The 25,089-nt window shown below is 49.0% G+C and overlaps 2 long non-coding RNA genes across 3 annotated transcripts in view; one reads left to right on the top strand and one right to left on the bottom strand.

Moving 5' to 3' along the window:
* Window positions 1-11,344, top strand: part of LOC139254229 (uncharacterized) — a 25,731-nt gene extending 14,387 nt beyond the window's left edge. The window contains exons 1-3 of one of the 2 annotated variants that reach the window (XR_011592004.1): window positions 1,162-1,453; window positions 9,466-9,624; window positions 11,224-11,344. This is a non-coding gene — a long non-coding RNA (uncharacterized lncRNA). Of the gene's footprint in view, window positions 1-1,161; window positions 1,454-9,465; window positions 9,625-11,223 lie in introns of those variants that run through there. The other variant, XR_011592003.1, reaches the window with a different exon arrangement.
* LOC139254228 (uncharacterized) lies at window positions 1,133-25,089 on the bottom strand. The gene is made up of 3 exons (XR_011592002.1): window positions 25,011-25,089; window positions 12,133-12,207; window positions 1,133-1,243 (listed from the first exon to the last, which is right to left on the bottom strand). It is a non-coding gene; the product is annotated as an uncharacterized lncRNA (long non-coding RNA).

The following is a 25,089-nucleotide window of genomic DNA, read 5'->3' as shown; positions in this document are numbered from 1 at the left end:
TTTTTTAAATAGGGGTGTTACAATTGCAGTTTTTCAATCTGCTGGGACCTCCCTAGAATCCAAGGAATTTTGGTAAATTACAACCAATGCATCCACTAATCCACTAATCAGACCCTAGGATGCAAGCCATCAGGTCCAGGGGATTTCTACACCTTTTGTCCCATTATTTAATGAGTACCGCCTCATTAGTGATTGTGATTGTGTTCCTCCTCCATTATAGCCCCTTGACTATCCACTGTTGGGATATATTGCACTGTTGGGCTGTGGGTTCAAGTCCCACTCCAGAGACTTGAGCTCATAAATCTAGGCTGGCACTCCACTGCAGTGTTGAGGGAGTGCTGCAGTGTCGGAAGTGCCGTCTTTCGGGGGAGACATTAATCCGAGGTCCCGTCTGCTCTCGCAGATGGATGTAAAAGATCCCTTGGCACTATTTCGTAGAAGAGTTCGAAGAAGAAGGGTTATCGCCCGTGTCCTGGGCCGATATTTATTCCTCAATCAACATTTGCCTCGATTTCAAAATTCTCATCCTTGTTTACAAATTCCTCCATAGCCTCGCCTCTCCCTATCTCTGTAATCTCCTCCAATGCCACAACCGCCGCCCCCCCCTCGAGAATGTCTGTGCTCCTCATATTCTGCCCTCTTGAGCATCCCTGATTATAATCATTCAACCATCAGTGGCTATGCCTTCAGCTGCCTCGACCCTAAACTCTGGAATTTCTCCCTAAATCTCTCTGCTTCTCTTTCCTCCTTTGAGATGCTCCTTAAAACCTACCTCTTTGGCCAAGTTTTTGGTCATCTGCCCCATCTTACGTGGCTCGGTGTCACATTTTTGTCTTATAACACTCCTGTGAAGTGCCTTGGGACATTTTACTACATTCAAGGCGCTATATAGATACAAGTTGTTGTTGTAAAACAGATTATCTGGTCTTTATCACAAAGCTGTTTGTGGGAGCTTGCAATTGGCTGCCGCCTTTCCTACATTACAACAGTGACTACACACCAGGCTGTAAAGCGTTTTGGGACGTCTTGAGGTTGTGAAAGGCACTATAGAAATGCAAGTCATTCTTACGTTAAGTTATATTTATTTACTTACCAATCACATTCCCAGGTGCAGTGGCGGAACCAGTACTGGTTTAGTCTCCGACAGTCTATAGCGTGAGAGAGCGTCAGACTGTGAGCTTACGCTGCACCATGAAGAAAGACAACGTCAGGCAAGTGGATGTTCACTGGTCCCAACAGCTCCCTGGTACACACAAGGAGATGATACTTCATTACACAAATAATACATTAAAAAAGTAGCGGGGTTTTGCTGACCATTTTCAGTCTTCCAGGGATGTCACCAGTATTAGCTTCATTCTGACCATCACAGGCGTGCAGCACAGAAACACCGCTGCCTATATCTGCAGTGTGTGGAGCCGTATCGATGGAGCAGGAACCCAGCTGAATGTCATCGGTATGTAAATGTTAGCTATCACTCGCAGGTTCACAGGAACAGACCGCACTGGGACCTGTATCCGACCCACAGCAGGGCAGGGGGAAAGGATGGATTGTCCAAGATGGGAAGGGTTTTATTTTCACAAAGAAGTTGTTGGTTTAATAGAACAATAATGTTGTGTATGAATAAAGAGTCTGACCAGATACTGAGAGCTCAAAGTAAAGTGTGACCGTAGTCTTTTATTACAGGCCTCCAGAGTACCTCCCCAGCCTGTGAGGCCTCCTTAAGTACAGCTGCTCCCAAGGGCTTGTGGGATCCCTTGGGACTCCAGGAGATGGACCCTCTAATAATTAAACAAGGTATTTACAGGTTTACATATATAACATAAGAAATTAAAATTCCAAAGACAGCCAAAGTCAGCTCCTGCCTGAATTCAAAAGCGACCCAACTGAAAGGGTGTGTGTGTTAATGTGGCATTTAAATAGGAGCCAGCAGTGGCTCCAAATGTGAATCATGTGTTCATCACAAGGGGAAATGCCAGGGTTGGGCTGTCCTGAGGATCTGCTAATGAGGCCAGCAGTTGGCACGTTAACGTTGACTTTAGCAACTCTGCAGTGGGGAAGGACAAGGCAGCCATGGTTCCCACACTAAATGACTAACCCATGGTCCCTGCCGGAAAGTGTGTGTGTGTGTGGACACTGGCAGAGGACCAGGATCAGGCTTGGCGACAAGGCCTATAGAGTCAAGAGCCTGACAACACCCAGTGTCTGGGATTAGGTGAATAATGGGGAGAGGTTCTGGAAAGTGCGGCGCTCGGGATCAGAACTGAAAATGAAGCAAGGCAGCTCCTGCGCAGGTTTCCCGGGAGTCGGGTAATCCGGCAGTGAAAGGGAGGCGGGAGCGGCCCAATCCACAAGGTAAGTGCATGTTCCAGCACTGCTTCTGGGGCAAGAGGGGCAGGACTGCACCCCCCGCCATCAGCTACATCGATTGTAGTCTCTCCCCCCCGCCCAATCGTGTCCTCTCTCCCCCCCCTCCCCCGCCCAATGGTGGCCTCTCTCTTTCTGCCCCCCGCCCGATCGTGGCCTCCCTCTCTCTCTTTCACTCTCCCCCCCCACCCAATCGTGGCCTCTCTCTCTTATCCCCCCATCGATCGCGGCCTCTCTCTCTCTCCCCCACCCAATCGTGGCTTCTCTCACTTCCCCACCACTGCCCGATCATGGCCTCTCTCTCTCCCCCACTCGTGGCCTCTCTCTCTCTCTCACACCGCCCAATCATGGCCCCTCTCTCTCTCTCTCTCTCTCTCCCCACCCGCCCAATCGTGGCCTCTCTCTCTCTCTCTCTCTCTCTCTCTCTCACACGCCCGCCCAATCATGGCCTCTCTCTCCCCCACCCGTCCAATCGTGGTCTCTCTCTCACTCTCTCTCCCCCTGTTATGAATGAATAAAGAGTCTGACTGGATACTGTGAACTCAAAGTAAAGTGTGACCTTAGACTTTTATTGCAGGTGTCCAGAGTGCCTCTCCAGCCTGGGAGGCCTCCTTAAGTACCTGTGCTCCCAAGGGATTGTGGGATCCCTTGAGACTCCAGAGGATGAGCCATATGGTGGCTGTACAAGGTATATACAAGGTTACATATATAACAACACTCCCCACAAAGTCAACAGTGTAACTATTTACAAGGTGAGTCGATCTGGGGGCCTTCTTGCCGTGATTGATCGTCTCGGTACAAATGACGCTGGTATTGGTGAATTATCTGTTGGGCCGTCACTGGGCTACTGTGCAGCTGGCCTTGCTGAGCTGCCTAGTATGGTGAGTCCTGCTGGGCTGCTGCGGATGATGGGTTCTGCTTCGTGGCCAACCGCGGTGTCGGTTGGCACTGGTGTGTATGTTGGGGGGGGGTCAAAGAAAGTAGGGTACAAAGTGGGTTGCTCAGTGAATCTGAGTTTGATTTGGTCCAAGTGTTTCCAGTGAATGAGTCCATTTGAAAGTTTGACCCGAAACACCCTGCTCTCTTTGGCCACAACAGTGCCAGGAATCTACTTGGGACCTTGTCCATAATTTAATACAAATGTAGGATCATTGATTTCAATTTCGCGTGACACATTTGAGCTATCATAATATGTGCTTTGTTGAACAGGAAGAGAGCAGGCGGCTTCATGTAAATCAGGGTGAACTAACAAGAGCCTTGTCTTAAGTGCCCTTTTCATGAGCAGTTCAGCAGGTGGAATCCCAGTGAGCGAGTGGGGTCTCGGGCGGTAGCTAAGCAGGACTCAGGATAGGCGAGTCTGCAGTGAGCCTTCAGTTACTCTCTTCAAGCCCTGATTGATAGTTTGCACTGCTCTTTCTGCCTGACCATTGGATGCTGATTTGAACGGGGCAGATGTGACATGTTTGATCCCGTTGCGGGTCATGAATTCTTTGAATTCGGCACTGGTAAAACATGGCCCATTGTCGCTCACACGGACATTGGGTAGTCCGTGCGTGGCAAACATGGCCCGCAGGCTTTCAGTGGTGGCAGCGGACGTGCTTGCCAACATTATCTCACATTCAATCCATTTGGAGAACGCATCTACAACCACAAGAAACATTTTACCCAAGAACGGGCCTGCATAGTTGACATAGATCCTAGACCACGGTTTGGAGGGCTAAGACCATAAACTTAGTGACGCCTCCCTGGGTGCATTGTTCAACTGCAAGCATGTGTTACATCTGTGCATGCAGGACTCTAAGTCCGCATCGATACCGGGCCACCACACATGGGATCTGGATATCACTTTCATCATTGCGATGCCTGGGTGGATGCTGTGGAGGTCACTAATGAAGGTATCTCTGCCCTTCTTGGGGACCACTACTCGATTGCCCCACAGAAGGCAGCCTGCCTGTATAGACATTTCATATTTGTGCTACTGGTACAGCTTTATCTGTTCCTGCATTTCCACTGGGATACTGGACCAGCTCCCGTGCAGCACACAGTTTTTAACTAGGGCAAGTAAGGGTTCCTGGCTTGTCCAAGTTCTAATCTGTTGGGCTGTGACAGGTGATTGCTCACTCTCAAATGCTTCCATTACCATGACTAAATCTGCGGGTTGTGCCATTTCCACCCCCGTGGTGGGCAATGGCAGCCTACTGAGAGCATGGGCAGAGTTTTCTGTGCCTGGTCTGTGGCGGATGACATCTGTTATAAATGAAGAGACCTTTGTGTGTGTTAATGCAGGTGAGGCCCTTCGATGATTCCTCCAGCTCCTGCGTCATGTAGGCCAAGGTCAAGTCCAGATTCGTGAACATCTTTCCTCCCACCTGCGTGGCAAAAAGCCGTCGGACTTTGGTAGTGGGTATTGATTCTGCAGGGAGAAACGATTGATAGTTACTTTGTAATCACCACAGATTCTGACTGTGCCATCTCACTTGAGGATTGGAACGATCGGACTGGCCCACTCATTGAATTCGATCAGCGATATGATGCTGCTGGCCTAGCTCGATCTCTACCCTTTTTCTCATCATGTACGGTACTGCTCTTCTCTTGTAATGGATGGGTCACACCCCTGGAATTAGATGGATCTGCATTTCTGCTCCTTGGAACTTCCCGATGCTTGGTTTGAACAGTGAAGGGAACTTGTTTAAGACCTGGACACACGAAGTGTCGTCAGCGGGCAAGAGCACGCGGACGTCCCAGTTCCAGCGTATCTTTCCCAGCCAGCTCCTGCCAAGCAGCGTGGGACCATCGCCCGGTACCACCCAGAGTAGTAGCTTGTGCACCGCTCCATCGTAGCAGACCTTTACAGTAACACTGCCGACTATGGGAATCATTTCCTTTGTGTAAGGTCTCAGTTTTGTGCGGATTGGAGTCAAGACTGGCCTTGAGGCCTTGCTGCACCATAATTTATCAAAAGTGTTTTTGCTCATAATGGGCTGGCTCACACCCGTGTCCAGCTCCATTGACACCGGGAGTTCATTTAGTTCAACCTTCAGCATTATCGGGGGACACTTTGTGCTAAATGTGTTCATCCCATATACCTCTGCCTCCTCAGTCTGAGGCTCTGGTTCGTGATGATCTGCCGTGGATCTGTTCATCCTCTGCTACATGGTGGTTTGCAGGATTAACAGGATTTGCAACTCGCCTGTACATACATTGGAGGTGTCCCATTGTTCCACAGCCCTTGCAAACGTACCCTTTGAAGCAGCATGAATGGAAATGATGCAGCGCCAACAAGTGTCTCAGTGTCCCAGTGTCCCAGTGTCTCTGTGTCTCTGTGTCTCTGTGTCCCTGTGTCCCTGTGTCTCTGTGTCTCTGTGTCTCTGTGTCTCTGTGTCTCTGTGTCTCTGTGTCTCTGTGTCTCTGTGTCTCTGTGTCTCTGTGTCCCAGTGTCCCAGTGTCCCAGTGTCTCACCCTTGATGATGGACTCTGAGACATCTGCGGACGTGCAGCTGCAGGCATGTGGAGCCTGCCCTGTATGTTGCGATGTGAAAACAACATCACTTTGTTCACAGTACTTGTAGCAGCACTTGCGTGCGGAGAGATTTGCTCAGTATTGTCACTGGTGGCAATGAACGCCGGGGCTATTGCTATGGCCTTACTCAAGGTTGGGGTCTACACAGTCAAAAGTTTGTGAAGTATCATTTCATGGCCAATGCCAAGTATGAAAAAGTCTCTGAGCATGTGCTCCAAATGTCCTTCAAATTCGCAATGTCCTGCAAGGGCGTCTTAGCTCAGCGATATAACTCACCACTTCCTGGCCTTCAGAACTTTTGTAGGTGTAGAACCGGTACCTCGCCATCAAAACGCTTTCCTTTGGGTTCAGATGCTCCCAGCCAAGTGTGCATAAATCATTGTACGATTTCTCTCTGGGTTTCGCTGGAGCAAGCAGATTTTTCATGAGGCCATATGTTGGTGCCCCGCAGACGGTGAGGAGAATTGCCCTTCGTTTGGCAGTGTTCGCTTATCCTTCCAGCTCGTTGGCCACGAAGTATTGGTCGAGTCGCTCCTGGAAGACTTCCCAATCATTTCCCTCCAAAAATGTCTCCAGGATTGCCACTGTTGTCTGCATCGTTGGGTTTGTCATCTGTATCTCGTCGCCAGTTGTTATGTATGAATAAAGAGTCTGACTGGAAACTGTGAGCTAAAAGTAAAGTGTGACTTTTGTCTTTTATTGCAGGTCTCCAGAGTGCCTCTCCAGCCTGGGAGGCCTCCTTAAGTACCTGTACTCCCAAGGGATTGTGGGATCCCTTGGGACTCCAGGGGATGAGCCCTCTGGTGGCGGTACAAGATATATACAAGGTTACAAATATAACACCCCACACCCGCCCAATCATGGCCTCTCTCTCCCCCACCCGCCCAATCGGAGCCTCTCTCTCCCCCACCCGCCCAATCGTAGCCTCTCTCTCTCACTCTCTCCTGCCCGACCAATCGTGCCCTCTCTCCCCGTCCACCCACCCAATCTTGGTCTCTCTCTCTCTCTCTCCCCCCCACCCGCCCAATCATGGCCTCCCTCTCTCTCCCCCAGCCGCCCAATCGTGGCCTCCCTCTCTCTCCCGCAGCTGCCCAATCATGGCCTCCCTCTCTCTCCCCCACCCGCCCAATCATGGCCTCTCTCTCCCCCACCCGCCCATTCATGGCCTCCCTCTCTCCCCCACCTGCCCAATCATGACCTCTTTCTCCCCACCCACACAATCGTGGCCTCTCTCTCTCCCCCAGCCACACAATCGTGGCTTCCCTCCCTCTCTCCCCCACTATCAATCTCCGATTACATCCTTCCTTCCTGAGGGAGTGCTGCACTATCAGAGGGGCAGTACTGAGGGAGCGCTATACTATCGGAGGGGCAGTACTGAGGGAGTGCTGCACTGTCGGAGGGACAGTACTGAGGGAGCGCTGCACTGTCGGAGGGGCAGCACTGTGTGAGCGCCGCACTGTCGGAGGGGCAGCACTGAGAGAGCACCGCATTATCGGAGGGGCAGTATTGAGGGAATGCTGCACTGTCGGAGGGGCAGTACTGAGGGAGCGCCGCACTGTCAGAAGGGCAGTACCGAGGGAGCACCGCACTGTCAGAGGGGCAATACCGAGGGAGCGCTGCACTGTCGGAGGGGCAGTTCTGAGGGAGTACGGCACTGTCGGGGGAGCAGCTGAGGGAGAAAGGCACTGTCCGAGGGTCAGTACTGAGGGACGCTGCATTGTTGGAAGGGCAGTACTGTGGGAGCGCTACACTGTCGGAGGGGCAGTAGTGAGGGAGCGCTGCACTGTTGGGAGGGCAGTACTGAGGGAGTATGGCACTGTCAGAGGGGCAATACTGAGGGAACGCTGCACTCTCAGAGGGGAGCTACTGAGGGAGTATGGCACTGTCGGAGGTGCAGTACTGAGGGAGCACTGTACTGTTGGAAGGGCAGCACTGAGGGAGTGCTACACTGTCGGATGGGCAGTACTGAGAGAGTGCTGCATGGTCGGAGGTGCAGTACTGAGGGAGCGCTGCACTGTCGGAGGGGCAATACTGAGGGAATATGGCACTGTCAGAGGGGCAGTACTGAGCGAGTGCTGCAATGTCGGAGGGGCAGTACTGAGGGAGTATGGCACTGTTGGAGGGGCAGTACTGAAGGAGTGCTGCACTGTCGGAGGTGCCGTCTTTCAGATGAACATTAAACTGAGGCCCCGCCTGCCATCTCAGGCCGACTTAATAGAACCTACGGCCACTCCTTATTCCTACATTCCTTGTCCATTTTTCTTTCCTTTCTGTTTCCTTATCTTGTTCTTTCATTGCCCGCCCCCCCACATGATGTGAATTTAAATCCTACACCACAGCACTGGTTCCTCTTCCAGCGAGGAAGAGGATTGTAAATTCAATGCGCCAATTGATAGGCCACAAATGTTACCTGCCAAATGTCAACCCAAGCCTAGATGTAGTCCAGGGTCTGCTGTGGAAATCACAAGTGAACAGCCCCACTTCTGACATTATGATGGAGGGAAATTCATTGATGAAGCAGCTGCAGATGGTTGGGACAAAGGAACGAAGCATAATGTCCCAGGGCTGAAATGATTGTCCTCTGACAACCAAAACATCTTCCTGTGTGTTAGGTATGGCCTCAGCTACAGGCCATTTACCTAATTTTGTTGAGGCTCTTTGGTGCCATACAGATTGGAAAGCTGCCTTGTGTCCATGTTTGCATCAAGGCTGTTATGACATCTGGAGCTGAATGGCTGAAGTGGAAACTCAACGGAAAGAGAGGTGGCTATTAATGAGTAGGTGTCGCTTGATGGCACTACAGATGAATCCTTCTATCACTACTGATTGGAAGGAGACTGTCCAGTACAGTAACCGCTAGGCTAATGGTTATGGGACTAGACTAGCAACCCGTCATGAGTTCAAATCTCCCAATGGTGCCAACAGTTCAATACAAGCTCTGCATTAAAAGGTTTCTCTTCTCATGAATTAGTAATTAACTAACTCTACTAGTTAATTATTGGAATTGATTTTGCTGAACAATGCAATATTGTGCTTTGCATTTAAGCACGTAGGACACCTCCCCATCTGTCGATGGTCTTCAAGCTATTTCTATCTTTCCTTTCCCCTTAAAGGAGTAGTTATCCAGTCTCCGGGCCTGGAACGTGTCACAGAGGGTCACACGGCGCGGTTACAGTGCACCATGCGGCACTCCAGAGTGAGTGACACCGATGTGCACTGGTACCGGCAACTACCGGGGCAAGATATGGAGTGGGTTTTAACACAGAAGGCAAGTGGCAGCACACGAGGAAGCCGAGGTTCCACTGACCGTCTCCAGCCTTCCAGAGACACCTCCAATAACAGCTTCATTCTGACAGTCACAAATGTGCAGCCCAGTGACACTGCCGCCTATTACTGTAAAGTGTGGGGAGATATCAGTGGGAGCAGCTCAATGTAACCAATAAGTACAGTTCACATTGTAATAATGTTATATCTGCGTCTGACATCACCTTGTGGATCAGGGCTGGTAAAGGTCCAATATTTGATGGCAAATACCTTATTCTGTTAGTCTAGTCCCTTACATGTCCCTCTCACTTTCACAGATCCTAACGTGCAAATGGATGAAGACCTGAGGATTGTCTGGATCAGTGTGGGGGCTGTGCTGGCACTTACTCTCATTGCTGGAGTTGCTCTTGTCTTCTGTATCAGACAGGCATGGTTCGGGAAACTGCAATCCTGTACGTTTAAATAAATATTTCACGGTAACTACCACATCTGGATCAGCTGCCCATAGTCATTGAAGGGATAAGAACAGAAAATACTGGAAATACTCTGCAGATCAGCAGCAACTGTGCAGCGAGAAACAGAGTTAACGTTTCAGGATGATGACCTTTTGTCAGAACTGGAAGGGGTTAGAGATGGACAGTTTTTAAGCAAGTACACAGCCAGGGAAAGATGGGCATTCATAGGTGCTGTGAGTATTTCCAGCGTTTTCTGTTTTTATTTCAGATTTCCAGCATGCTTAGTATTTTTCTATTGTTTGAGTCATTGAAAGGTGAGAGTATTAGTGAATTCAAGAGGGAGCTGAGTAGATTCTTTTGGTGAAAGAAGTGTTTTGGGCTATTGACGACAGTACAGTTTGGGTTTTTGTGAACTTTGGGACCACCCAATGGACTGCAATGGCCTTTCCCCAACCTCCATGTTTGCGTGTTCCTATCTACACTCGGTGTTGGTGACATTCTGTGATTTCCTTTACAGCCCCGTCTGTCCACACTGCTACTACATTGCCAGCACGCGATTATAAAAATACCTCTCTTCCCGGACGCTCACAAGTGAGTCGAGTTGGTTGGCCCAGTGCCAGCCTTTTGTTAATGTTCTGGAGTATTTAAAGCATTTGGGCCTAGAAATTCGATGACTTTGAATCCATTTTACAGGCATAAAACGGGCGCCAAAATGTCCAGTGTAGTGGTCAAGCAGCACGTGTACATTCCACGTTGGGTGTGCGCCGCCCACCATATTGGTATAGGCATCAAAAGAGGCATCCAAGGCCCACGTCTGAAACAGCCATTAGTCCTTTGCATTTGCAAATCAGGGGCCGAGTGCCTGGTTGATGCTTCCTTTACCAAACTGGTTTGCCTGAACACAGCTGGCACCAGGCCGGCTGCATTCAAGAAAACCAGGTCTTTCTGCGGCCTAACCAGCGCCCCTCAATGGAGCCGCTGGAGGCCACCAGCAAAAGGGCAAGTTTAAAATAAATGCTTTCATGAATGTGGAGCCGACAGGTGCAGGAGTGCCCCCCCACCCACCTGTCCAGATTCCCCCCTCTCCCGGGCACATCCCCTTCTCCCGAGACCGATACCTGATGCAGCAACCACAAATTCAAATACTCTTCAACGCCGTGCTGCCTGGGGAGATCCGAGCAGGTGTCTGCAGCTCATCGGTTTGGTGTAAATGAGAAGCCCGATATTGGGTGAGCTTTGGGCCTGTCCGTTCCAGCACAGAGATCGTTCTCTAGACTTGAATGTGGAGGCTCAGTTGTTGAGTATGTTCAAGACAGAGATCGATAGATTTTTGGATATTAAGGCAATCGAGGGATATGGGGATAGTGCGGGAAAGTGGAGTCGAGGTCGAAGATCAGCAATGATCTTACTGAATGGCGGAGCAGGCTCGAGGGGTCAAATGGCCAACTCCTGTACCTAATTCTTATGTTCTTATGTTGAACACACGACCTTCTGATTCAGAGATGAGAGTGCTACCAACTGAGCCAAGACAGACACCTTAGATTGTTGAGAGACACTAAAGAACCAAATATGCTGTTGCCTAAAGTGACCTATCTGGATTTCTTGCTTTCCTTTTTTCAGTTTTCCCAGAAGCCCAAGGAGTTGAGATCTGCCAACAGAGAAGCATGTACCTCCAGAAAATACCAAACTAGACGCTTCATTTCAGGGCAAAGCAAGACTGAACAAGTGCTTGAGAAATACACCAGCATTGCCGAGAACTGAAGGATCAGCAACTTCAACCAACACAATGGACTCACCAGCATCAGTCGGCACCAAGAGGTCACCAGCACCAATCATCACTGAGGCGCTTTTTACCCTTTAAGAATTTAGCACCACCAACCAGCAACAAGACTTTATTGGCACCGACTGGTTCTGAACTCTATGCAAACCAAAGACAGATTAAACCTCATCTCTCCAAGGAGGTAACTATCAGGCCGGTAACATAGGACTCCCTTCATACAGAGAACTCCCAATTCCCACCACTGCATTGGTCCAAATACACAGAACTATTTGTTGGGAACGTGGTCTCAATATACAAGCTCTGCAGATCCTGACCAGAGTAGAGCCCTTACTCTGCATCCTGCATACAACACTTCTGCTGGCTTGAGGTTTTTCATGCCCACATCCCTTTAGACCATAGTGTCAACATCTTACCTTAAAAGGAAGCCCAATGAAGCCCTTATACAGTACACTAGTTGAAACACTGAGTTTTTCCAATTCGAGTCATAGAATAGTTAAAGCGCAGGAGGCCATTCGGCCCATTGAGCCTGTGCTGGCTCTCTGGAAGAGCACTTAAGCTCGTCCCACACAGCCGCCCGTTCCCTGTAGCCCTGCAATTTTTTTTTCCTTCAGGTACTTATCCAATTCCCTTTTGAAAACCATAACTGAATCTGCCTCCACCCCCCTTTCAGGCAGCGCATTCCATATCCCAACCACTCGCTGCGTAAAAAAGCTTTCCCTCATGTTGCCTTTGGTTCTTTTGCCAATCACCTTAAATCTGTGTCCTCTGATTCTCAGCGCTCCCGTCTGCGTTGCAGCCCTTGGAACAGCGGTAGGTATGAAGACCTGCAAAAAAGGTAAGTTACAGTTTTTATTTTTAAATTATTTTCGATAGCTAAGTGTCGTGTGATTTTTTTTATTCTTTTGCAATTTTTGGGGGTGTTTTCCACCCTCCCTAGGCCCAACTCGTAGCGGTATCGGCCTCGGAGAAAAGTTGCAGCAAATTTGCGATTTGCGCCACGAATCCTTGTGCAACGCCGATTTTTACCCCTGGGCGCATTTTATCCTGAATGTTAGGCCTCGTAGCAGTAGCAGAGTCATAGCGGTATTAAAACAAAATTGAATTTCTAACCCTTAGAGTATTGCGTACAGTTCTGGTCGTCATATCATAACAAGGAAATAAAGAGGCACTGGAGAGGGTGCAGAGAAGATTTACAAGGATGATACCAGAAATGCAAGGTATACCTATCAAGAATGAATGAACAGATTAGGTCTCTTTTCTCTTGAAAAACTTCGGCTGAGGGGTAGTCTCAGAGGGCTTTAAATTTATGAACGGTTTTGATAGAGTGGATCGAGAATGTTTCCACTTGTGGGTAAGAGCATAACTAGAGGCCATCATTATAAGATAGCCATCAAGAAATCCAATAGGGAATTCAAAAGAAATTTATTTACCGAGAGAATGGTGAGAATGTGGAACTCGCTACCACAGGGAGTGGTTGAAACGAATAGTATAGATGCATTTAAGGGGAGGCCAGACAATCATATGAGGGAGAAGGGAATAGAGGGTAATATTGATAAATTTAGATGAGGAAGGATGGGAGGAAGCTCGAGTGGAGCATAAACGCTGGCATGGACTGGTTGGGCCAAATGGCCTGTTCTGTGCCATATATCCGATGTAATCCTATGTCATGTCTTTATGGGGGCAACATCAGCAGCTATCACAACTGCCCTTGGACAGGGTTTATTTTGAACAGGTAGAACACATGCTGTTTTAAGTGAAACAAGCAGAATATATGTGCTTTGTAGGTGAAAAAGCAGAATCCATTTTAAAAGCCTCTCTCACTCACCTGACAGACTGGGGCTCAGCTGCAGGCTTATTACACCCTGCATCGGGCACCAAGCTCTACAGCATCTGCTATATTCGCAGTGACGTTCAGGTCCAAGGATCAGGTGCATGTGAGCCACCTCAGGCTTCAGAGGAGTGATGGAGCAGATATTGCCATCCCACCTATGGCCCTCGGAGAAAGCTGCCTGTACCAATCTGTAGCCATGTGGAGAAGTAGCACGGCAAATATCAGAGAGAGTTACTCTCTTCATTTCAGAAGCCTGTCTCACAGATTAGATCACACCACCCATTGCAGAGTTCTCCGATGAGACAGACAAGCTACATGGACTCAGTTAATGGATTCAGTCTGATTCCAAACATTTGTTTTAAATTACAGAAATCAAGTGATCTTCAAGCGGATTCCAACTCGATATACATAGTAACTATATCAAATATAGTAATTCAAACTAAGTTAGTGATTGATGCCAATATAGCAATTCATGTCAATATAATGAGTTAAGCCAAATCAAACCAACCCTTCAGAATAAAATGTTAATGGATTGCATCTACCTTTTGTTTCAGAATTTTGATCCAGTCTTAAGTCAGTACAAAAATAACCCCGTCGACAATCAAACCTGGAAAAGCTGTTGGTCCAGATGGTGTTTATCCCGAATTCTTAAAAGCACTGGGACCCAAAGCGAAGAGATGGTTGATCTCCTTCTTCTCTGAGGTACTGGCAACCGGTAAAATTCCACCGGTTTGGAGGGAGACTAAATTAATTGCCCTCCTGAAGCAGGGGAAGAACACTTGTGAAGCCTCCAGCTACTGCGCAATCTCCTTCCTCTGTACTAGTTATAAAGTGCTGGAGAGGCTGTCCATCACCGAAGTGACCCTTACCAGTTGTTTACAGAGAATGGAGGCTTACTTCCACCGATGGCAACTTCGGACAAATCAAGAGACTGACATCTCGACATTCCACCTCAACACCCATCAAGTCTCCTTTTGCAGCACTGAGGTAAACCATGCCCAAAACCCTCCTATTTAGGAGTCAAGCTTGATCGCATTCGGTCAGTAATTACATAAATAAATAAAATCTGGAATAAAAAGCTAATGTCAGTAATGGTCACCATGAAACTCCATGATTGTCGTAAAAACCTAAACTAATGTCCTTTCGGGAAGGAAATCTGCCGCCCTTACCCGGTCTAGCCTATATGTGACTCCAGTCCCACAGCAATATGGTTAACTCTTAACTAGGCTCTAAAAACAGTAATAATAATAAAACCGGACAGACCACCCAGCATCTACCTCAGCACCAGCTTCAGACACGACAAAGGAATACCCAGCCCAGCCAACCCTGCAAAGTCCTTCTCACTAACATCTGGGAACTTGTGCCAAAATTGGGAGAGCTGTCCCACATACTAGTCAAGCAACAACCTGACAGTTATACTCACGGAATCAAATCTATCAGCCAATGTCCCAGGCTCCTCCATCACCACCTCTGGGTATGTCTTGTCCCACCGGCAGGATAGAACCACTTGTGGTGATGGCATAGTGGTATACAGTTGGGAGGGAGTGGCCCTGGGAGTCCTCAACATTGACTAAGGACCTCATGAAGTCTCATGGTTTCAGGTCAAGCATGGGCAAGGAAACCTCCTGCTGATTACCACCGACTGCCCTCCCTCAGCTGATGAATCAGTACTCTTGAATATTGAACGGCATTTGGAATAAGCACTGAGAGCAGCAAGGGCACAGAATGTACTCTGGGTGGGGAACTCCAATGTCCATCACCAAGAGTGGCTCGGTAGCACCACTACTGACCAAGCTGCCCCAGTCCTGAAGGATATTAAATTATTTAAATGGGGAGAGATTATAAAATGCTGCGGTACAGAGGGATCTGTGGGTCCTTGTACATGAAACACAAAAGGTTATAGCATGCAGGTACAGCAAATAATTAGGAAGGCAAATGGAATGTTGGCCTTTATTGCAAAATGGATGGACTATAACAGTAAGGAAGTCCTGCTACAACTGTACAGGGTGTTGGTAAGACCACGCCTGGAGTAGTGCGTACAGATTTGCTCTCCTTATTTAAGAAAGGACATACTTGCATTGGAGGCAGTTCAAAGAAGGTTCACGAGGTTGATTCCTGAGATGAAGGGATTGTCACATGAAGAAAGGTCGAGCAGGTTGGGGAATAATGAGGGAAATAGAATGGACACAGTTGAGGGCCATGTTAACCATGATAGAGGGGCATCCATGGTTGAGGAAAAAGGAAGAAATAAAGGATCCAAAAAATCTCAGATGTAGGAAGCAAAGTGTATTAATGGCCAATGGGTGTTTTTGTGACTGGAAGGCTGTTTCCAGTGGAGCACCGCAAGGCTCAGTACTCAGTCCCTTGCTTTTTGTGGTATATGTCAATGATTTGGACTTTAATGTAGGGGATATGATTAAGAAGGTTGCAGATGATACAAAAATTGGCAGTGTGGTTTGTTATGTATGGAGAAAGAGTCAGGCTGATCACTGTGAGCTCAAAGTAAAGTGTGACCCGTAGTCTTTTATTGCAGGTCTCCAGAGTACCTCTCCAACCCGTGAGGCCTCCTTAAATACCTGTGCTCCCAAGGGTTTATGGGATCCCTTGGGACTCCAGGGGATGAGCCCGCTGGTGGCTGTACAGAGTAATTACAAGTTTACAAAAATAACACTCCTTCCCAAAGTCAATCGTGTAACTATTCACGACGTGAGTCGATCTGGGGCCCTTCTTGCCCTGGTTGATCGTCTCGGTGTAAAAGCTGATATTGTTAAATCATTTGTTGGGCCCTCGCAGGGCTGCTGTGCAGCTGGCCTTGCTGAGCTGCCTGATGTGTTGGGTTCTGCATCGTGCTCAACCGTGGTGCCGGTTGCCGCTGGTGTGTATGCTGGGGGGTCAAAAAAGGTAGGGTCCAAGGTGGGTTGCTCTGGATAGTCCGTGAATCTGAGTTTGATTTGGTCCAAGCGTTTCCGGTGAATGAATTCATTTGAAAGTTTGACCCGAAACACCCTACTCCCCTCTTTGGCCACGACAGTTCCGGGAAGCCACTTGGGACCTTGTCCATAATTCAATACAAAAACAGGATCATTGATTTCAATCTCGCATGACACATTTGCCCTATCATGGTAGGCACTTTGTTGAAGCCGCCTGCTCTCTACCTGTTCATGTAGATCAGGGTGAACTAATGAGAGCCTTGTCTTAAGTGCTCTTTTCATGAGCAGTTCAGCAGGTAGGATCCCAGTGAGCGAGTGGGATCTCGTGCGGTAGCTAAGCAGGACGCAGGGTAGGCAAGTCTGCAGTTACCCTCTTCAAGCCTTGCTTGATGGTTTGCACTGCTCTCTCTGCCTGACCATTGGATGCTGGTTTAAACGGGGCAGATGCGACATGTTTGATCCCGTTACGGGTCATGAATTCTTTGAACTCAGCACTGGTAAAACATGGGTACCATTGTTGCTCACCAGGACATCGGGTAAGCCGTGAGTGGCAAACATGGCCCGCAGACTTTCAGTGGTGGCAGCAGACATGCTCGCCGATATTATCTCACATTCAATCCACTTGGAATCCGCGTCTACAACCAGAAGGAACATTTTACCCAAGAATGGACCTGCATAGTTGACGTGTACCCTAGACCACAGTTTGGAGGGTCAAGATCATAAACTTAGCGGCGCCTCCCTGGGTACATTGCTTAACTACGAGCATATATTGAATCTGTGAATGCAGAACTCTAAGTCCGCATCAATACCGGGCCACCACACGTGGGATCTGGCTATCGCTTTCATCATTACGATGCCTGGGTGGGTACTGTGGAGGTCAGTGGAGGTCTCTGCCCTTCTTGGGGACCACTACTCGATTGCCCCACAGAAAGCAGTCTGCCTGTATAGACATTTCATCCTTTCTGCCATGGCTTAATCATTTCCTGCATTTCCACTGGGACACTGGACCAGCTCCCATGAAGCACACAGCTTTTGACTCGAGATAATAAGGAGTCCTGGCTTGTCCAGGTTTTGATCTGCCGGGCAGTGACAGGTGATTGCTCACTCTCAAATGCTTCCATAACCACGGCTAGATCTGTGGGCTGCGCCATTTCCACCCCCGTGGTGGGCAATGACAGCCTACTGAGAGCATCGGCGCAGTTTCTGTGCCTGGCTTGTGGCGGATGGCGTAGTTGTATGCGGACAACGTGATAGTCCATCTCTGGATGCGGGCCGATGCGTTGGTATTTATCCCTTTACTCTCGGAATACAGGGATGTAAGTGGCTTATGGTCAGTTTCCAATTAGAATTTTAGCCCAAACAGGTATTGATGCATTTTCTTTACCCCATAGACACACGCAACGCTTCTTTTTCAATCATGCTGTCGGCTCTCTCAGCCTTAGACAGACTCCTGGATGCATAAGCAACCGGTTGCAGTTTCCCGAAATCACATGCCAGTACCAAACGCTTACATGGATCATACAACACAAGCAATTTGTTTGAGCATAACAATTTTCTCGCTTATACAAAAGCATTTTCTTGGCTTTTGCCCCAAACACATTCGTCCCCTTTTCGTAGTAAGACATGCAATGGTTCTAACAGTGTGCTGAGACCCGGTAAGAAGTTACCAATGTAGTTCAGGAGTCCCAGAAACGACCGCAGCTCCGTCACGTTCTGTAGCTTCGGTGCGTTCTCGATTGCCTCCGTCTTCGCGTTGGTGGGCCTGATGCCGCCTGCCGTGATTCTCCTTCCCAAGAACTCCACTTCAGGCACCAGGAAAATGCACTTCAAGCATTTTAACCTGAGCCCCACGCGGTTGAGTCGACTAAGAACCTCCTCCAGGTTCTACAGATGCTCGTCTGTGTTCCGACCTGTGACCAAGATGTCATCTTGGAAGACCACAGTGTGTGGGACCGACTTCAGTAAGCTTTCCATGTTTCTCTGGAATATCGGCACCGCTGATCGGATTCCAAATGGGCATGTGTTATAAACAAAAAGACCTATGTGCGTGTTGATGCAGGTGAGGGCCTTCGATGATTCCTCCAGATCAGACGTCATGTAGGCTGAAATCAGATCCAGCTTCATGAACGTCTTTCCTCTCGCCAGCATTGCAAAGAGGTCGTCGGCCGTTGGTAGTGGGTATTGGTCCTGCAGGGATCAACGATTGATAGTTACTTTGTAATCGCCAGATTCTGACCGTGCTGTCTCCTTTGAGGACTGGGACGATAGAAGTGGCCCTCTCGTTGAAGTCGATCGGTGAAATGATGCCCTCTCTTTGCAGCTGGTCTAGCTCGATCTCTATCCTTTCTCTCATCATGTACGGTACTGCTCTCGCCTTGCGATGGATGGGTTGAGCCCCCGGAATTAGGTGGATCTGCACTTTTGCTCCTTGGAATTTCCCGATGCCTGGTTCAAACAGCAAAGGAAACTTGTTTAATACCTGGGCACACGAAGTGTCGTCAGCAGGCGATAGCGCTCGGACGTTGTCCAAGTTCCAGCATGTCGTTCCCAGCCAGCTTCTGCTAAGCAGGGTGGGACCATTGCCTGGTACCACCCAGAGTGGTAGCTTGCGCACTGCTCCATCATAGGAGACCTATACGGTAGCACTGCCGATTACAGGAATAAGTTATTTTGTTTAAGTTCTTAGTTTCATGCAAACTTGAGTTAAAACTGGCCATGAGGCCTTGTTGCACCACAATCTTTCGAAAGTCTTTTTGCCCATGATGGACTGGCTCACGCCCGTGTCCAGCTCCATTGACACCGGGAGTTCATTTAGTTCAACATTCAGCATTATCGGGGGACACTTCATGGTAAATGTGTGCACCCCATATACCTGAGTCTTCGGTCTGAGACTCTGGTTCGTCGTGATCCTCCGTTGATCCGTCCTCCTCTGCAACATGGTAGTTTGCAAGTTTGACAGGATTTGCAGCTCACCTGCACACTCGTTGGAGGTGTCCCATTGTTCCACAGCCCTTGCAAACGTACTTTTTGAATTGGCATGAATGGAAAAGATGATTACCCCCGCAGTGCCAACAAGGTGTTAATGGCCTTGCATTCATCACCCTCGATGGTGGATTCAGACATCTGTGGACGTGCAGCTGCAGGTGTGTGTGACCTGCCCTGTACATTACGATTCAAAAACAACATTGCTTTGTTTACAGTACTTGTAGCAGCACTTGTGTGCTGAGAGATTTGCTTGTACTTGTAGCAGCACTTGTGTGCTGAGAGATTTGCTTCGTATTGTCACTGGTGGCAATGAACTCCTGGGCTATCGCTATGGCCTTACTCAAGGTTGGGGTCTCTACAGTCAAAAGTTTGCGAAGTATGGTTTTCGTGGCCAATGCCAAATATGAAAAAGTCTCAGAGCATGTGCTCCAAATGTCCTTCAAATTCGCAATGTCCTGCAAGGCGTCTTAGCTCGGAGACATATTTCGCCACTTCCTGGCCTTCAGACCTTTTGTCGCTGTAGAACCGGTACCTCGCCATTGGAACATCTTCCTTCGGGTTCAAATGCTCTCGGACCAGTGTGCACAAATCATCGTACGATTTCTCCGTGGGTTTCGCTGGGGTGAGCAGATTCTTCACGAGGTCATACGTTGGTGCCCCAGACGGTGAGGAGGATTGCCCTTCATTTGGCAGCGTTCTCTTCCCCATCTAGCTCGTTGGCCACGAAGTATTGGTCGAGTCACTCCACAAAAGTTTCCCAATCATCTCCCTCCGAGAATTTCTCCAGGATGCCCAGTTCTCTGCATCTTTGGGTTCGCTATCTGTATCTCGTCGCCAGTAGTTATGTATGGAGAAAGAGTCAGATTGAACACTGTGAGCTCAAAGTAAAATGTGACCTTAGTCTTTTATTGCAAGTCTCCCGAGTGCCTCTCCAACCTGTGAGGCCTCCTTAAATACCTGTGTTCCGAAGGGATTAAGGGATCCCTTGGGACTCCAGGGGATAAGCCCTCTGGTGGCTGTAGAGTAAATACAAGTTTACATATATAACATAGTTGATAATGAAGAAGGAAGTTGTAGACTTCAGGAAGATATCAATAAACTGGTCAGGTGGGCAGAAAAGTGGCAAATGGAATTCATTCCGGAGAAGTGTGAAGTAATGCATTTGAGGATGGCCAACAAGGCAAGGGAATACACAATAAATGGTAGGACACAAGGGTGTAGAGGAACAGAGGGACCTAGGAGTGCATGTCCACAGATCACTGAAGATAGCAGGCCAGGTGGTTAAGAAGGCACACGGAATACTTGCCTTTGTTAACCGAGGCATAGAATACAAGAGCAGGAAGGCTATGCTTGAACTGTATAAAACACTAGTTAGGCCACAGCTGGAGTACTGCGTGCAGTTCTGGTCACCCCATTACAGGAAAGATATGATTGCACTAGAGGCTTCAGAGGAGATTTATGAGGATGTTGCCTGGACTGGAGAATTTTAGCTATGAGAAATGATTGGATAGGCTAGGTTTGTTCTCATTTGGAACAGAGGAGGTCGAGAGGAGACCTCATTGAGGTGTATAACATTTTGAGGGGCCTGGATATAGTGGAGACCAAGGAACTATTTCCCTTGGTTGAGGAGTCAATTACGAGCGGGCTTAGTTTTAAGGTGGTTGGTGGAAGGTTCTGAGGGGATTTGAGGGGAGGCTTATTCACTCAGAGGGTTATGGGGGTCTGGAACTCAATGCCCGAAGGGTGGTGGATACTGTTATGTATGTAACTCTTGGCAACCTGTATCATACCACCAGCAGAGGGCCTACCTGTTTGGAGTCCCAAGGAATCCCAGCATCCCTTGGGAGCACTGTATATAAGCAGGCCTCCCATGCTGTACCGACACTCTGGAGTTTAATTAAAGGAGCTAGGGTCACACTTACTCATTGCATACAGTACTCAATTGTATCACTTTCTTATGAGCGTAACAGATACAGAAACCTTCACCACATTTAAAAGGTGCTTGGATGGGCACTTAAAAGTGCCGTAATCTGCAGGGTTACGGAACTACAGCTGCTAAGTGGGATTAGACTGGATAACCTCTTGTTGGATGGCGCAGATAAGATGGCAAATACTGCAGGGAATCGAATATGGCCAGGGTGATCTCCGGGACAAGTTTCGATCGCCTGGATGGGTCGGAGAAGAATTTTCCCAGATTTGTTTTTCCACAATTGGCCTGGATTTTAAAATCTGGTTTTTGCCTCGCTCAGGAGATCACCTGTCTCCGGTTGGGGTGGGATATAGAATGCTTCGGTGAAAGGGGTGTCGCGGTTGTGTGGGGGTGGACTGGTTAGGCTTTTTAGATTTTCCACATTGTTCATAGGTTTATCTGTAACCTTCAGGGCTGCTGACCGAGGGCCGTGTGGATCTTTGTCGGCCGGCACGGACACGATGGGTCGGAATGGCCTCCTTCCGTGCTGTAGGTTTCTATGTTTCTATGTAAAAGAGCAATGGCTTGTCAACAGGTTTGTTTGGCTGTTTAGAAATGCATCAGTGTCCAGTAAAGCTCTAGGAGAAAGCTCTGCCCACCTAGGGCTCGCTTGCCGTGTAGGAGTTCCAAGTAGAGCGTTTGATTTGGGAGTCTTGTGTTGGGTATGCGAACAATGTGGCCCGGCCAACGGAGCTGGTCGAGTGTGGTCAGTGTTTTGATGCTGGGGATGTTGGCCTGATCGAGAACACTGACATTGGTGCGTCTGTCCTCTCAGTGGATTTGCAGGATCTTGCGGAGGCATCGCTGGAGTTACTTCTCCAGCGATGTGAGGTGTGTACTGTATATGAACCATACAGGAGGGCGGGTCTCGCACCCTCTCATCAAACTACAGTACGTGGACGACGCTTGTGTCTGCGCACATTCAGAGGCTGAACTCCAAGTCATCGTCGACATCTTCACCGAAAAGCATTGGCCTTACACCAACCTGACCCCGCAACACAGCACTGCCCCCCAGTTATCAAGATCCACGGCCCGGCCCTGGACAACGTGGATCACTTTCCATACCTCGGGAGCCTATTATCAGCAAGGGCAGACATCGACGACGAGGTTCAACACCGCCTCCAGTGCAACCGTCGGCCGCCTGAGGAAGAGAGTGTTCGAAGATTAGGCCCTCAAATCTGGCACCAAACTTATGGTCTAGTGATAGTGATTGTTTCAAGTCTACCCCCGCCTCCCACCCCACAATAGCTCAATTATCAATTATTGGGATGTTTTTAGTGTCCTCTACTGTAAAGTCCGATACAAAATATTTGTTCAAAGTCTCTGCCATTTCCCTGTTTTTCCATTATTAATTCCCGAGTCTCATCCTCTAAGGGACCAACGTTTACTTTAGCTACTCGTTTCCTTTTGACATACCTGTAGAAGCTCTTACTGTATGTTGTTATATTTCTTGCTAATTTATTCTCATATTCTACCTTCTCCATCTTTATCCCTGCAGCACTTTGCAATTTTTCTCCATTTAAATTATAATTTGCTTTTAAAAAAAAATTCTGCCAGTGGATAACCTCACACTTTCCCACATTATACTCCACCTGCCAAATTTTTGCCCACTCAGCCTGTCTATATCCCTTTGCAGATGTTTTGTGCCCTCCTCACAACTTGCTTTCCCACCCATCTTTGTATCATCAGCAAACTCGGCTTCATTGCACTCAATCCCTTCATCCAAATCATTATTATAGATTGTAAATAGTTGAGGCCCCAGCACCGATCTCTGCAGCACCCCACTAGTTATTGTTTACCAAACGGAAAATGACCCATTTATCCCATCTCTCTGTTTTCTGTTAGTTAGCTAATTCTCTATCCGTGCTAATATATTATCCCCAACCCCATGAACTTTTATCTTGTGCAGTAATCTTATCGAATGCCTTCTGGAAATCCAAATACACATCCACTGGTTCCCCCTTAACCACCCTGCACGTTACATCCTCAAAGAATTCCAGCAAATTTGTCAAACATGTTTTTCCTTTCATGAAACCATGCTAACTCTGCTTGATTGAATTATGCTTTTCCAAATGTCCTGCTACTGCTTACTTAATAATGGACTCCAGCATTTGGCCAACGACAGATGTAAGGCTAACTGGTCTATAATTTCCTGCTTTCTGTCTGCCTCCTTTTTTAGATAGGGGCATTACATTTGCAGTTTTCCAGCCTCTGGGACCTCCCCACAATCCAGGGAATTTTGGTTAAATTACAACCAATGCATCCACTATCTCTGCAGTCACTTTTTTTAAGACCCTAGGATGCAAGCCATCAGATCCAGGGAACTTATCCACCTTTAGTCCCATTATTTTACTGAGTACTTCTTCTTTAGTGACAGTGATTGTTTTCAGTTCCTCCTGATAGCCCCTTGATTATCCATTATTGGGATGTTTTTGTCTTCTACCATGAAGTATACTGTACTGCGCTTGCTTCTGCGCACACTCAGAGGCCGAACTACAAGCCATGGTCAACACCATCATTGAGGCTACGAAAGCATAGCCTTGCACTAAACATCCGTAAGACAAAGGTCCTCCACCAACCTGACCCCGCCACATAGCACTGTGTCCCGGTCATCAAAGTCCACGGCACGGCCCTGGACAACGTGGACCATTTTCCATACCTCGGGAGCCTATTATCAGCAAGGGCAGACATCGATGACGAGGTCCAACACCGTCTCTAGTGCAGCCTTCAGTCATCTGAAGAAGAAATTGTTTGAAGACCAGGACCTCAAATCTGGCACCAAGCTTATAGTCTACAGTGAGGTAGCGATACCCGCCTTCCTGTATGGCTCAGAGACGTGGGCTATGTACAGTAAACACTGCAAAGCGCTGGAGAAATACCACCAACGATATCTCCGCAAGATCCTGCAAATCCCCTGGGAGGACAGAGGCACCGTCAGTGTTCTCGATCAGGCCAACATCGAAGCACTGACCACACTCGACCAACTCCGCTGAGCGGGCCACATTGTCCGCACGCCAGACACAGGATTCCCAAATCAAGTGCTCTACTCGGAAGTCGTACACGGGAAACGAGCCCCAGGTGGGCAGAGGAAATGTTTCCAGGACACCCTCAAAGCCTCCCTGATAAAGTGCGACATCCCCACTGACACCTGGGAGTCCCTGGCCAAAGACCAGCCGAAGTGGAGGAAGAGCATCCGGGAGGGCGCTGAGCACCTCGAGTCCCGTCGCCGAGAGCGTGCAGAAACCAAGCGCAAGCAGCGGAAGGAGCGTGCGGCAAACCAGTCCCAGCCACCCTTTCCTCCAACCACTGTGTGTCCCACCTGTGGCACAGACTGTCATTCCCCAATTGGACGGTTCCGTCACCTGACAACTCAGTGTTAGAGTGGAAGCAAGTGTCCCCCGATCCCGAGGGACTGCCTGTGATGGTGATGATGTGTTGTATACACGCGCTGTCTCCTGTTACCGTCCATGGTCCACAGGTGGCTCAATGTCACTTCACTTCCCCACATTGTTGTCACAGCTCGAATACAAGCGATCATATTGGGATGTGGGTTGAAAGGATTGGCCCCACGTTCTCAGCCAGGACTGTGAGCCTGTGTGCTGCAGGAGGGAAGATGGAGTTGTCCCGGGAACTATTGGCATTGGCCGCAGTTACTGCCCTGACTGGGGAGCGTTGGAGGGAGTTTATCCCCGCCCCGCCCCGCTCACTGCCTCCTCCAGCCCACTGCCGCCACACCCCGCACCACCTCGGCCCCTGGAGCCCACTCCCCCCTAACCCCATCCATCCATCCCCCGCCCGGGTCCGCCCCCCGCTCACTGCAGGCCGGCCCCGGCCCCGGCCCCGGCCCCCAGCCTCTCCCCCGGCCCCCAGCCTCTCCCCGCCCGCCCGGGCCCGGGCTCAGCCTCCGCTCACCGGCCGCCATCGCCTCCAACCGCGGCGCCGCTCCGCTGTTCCCGCCTCATCCACTCGCCATTCTGATTGGTCCCCAGCG

The sequence above is a fragment of the Pristiophorus japonicus genome, unplaced genomic scaffold, assembly GCF_044704955.1.
Source record: "Pristiophorus japonicus isolate sPriJap1 unplaced genomic scaffold, sPriJap1.hap1 HAP1_SCAFFOLD_538, whole genome shotgun sequence".
In the NCBI taxonomy this organism is placed as follows: Eukaryota; Metazoa; Chordata; class Chondrichthyes; family Pristiophoridae; genus Pristiophorus; species Pristiophorus japonicus.
The sequence above is the reverse complement of the archived record's forward strand: the minus strand, read 5'-3'. Positions and strand labels throughout refer to the sequence as shown.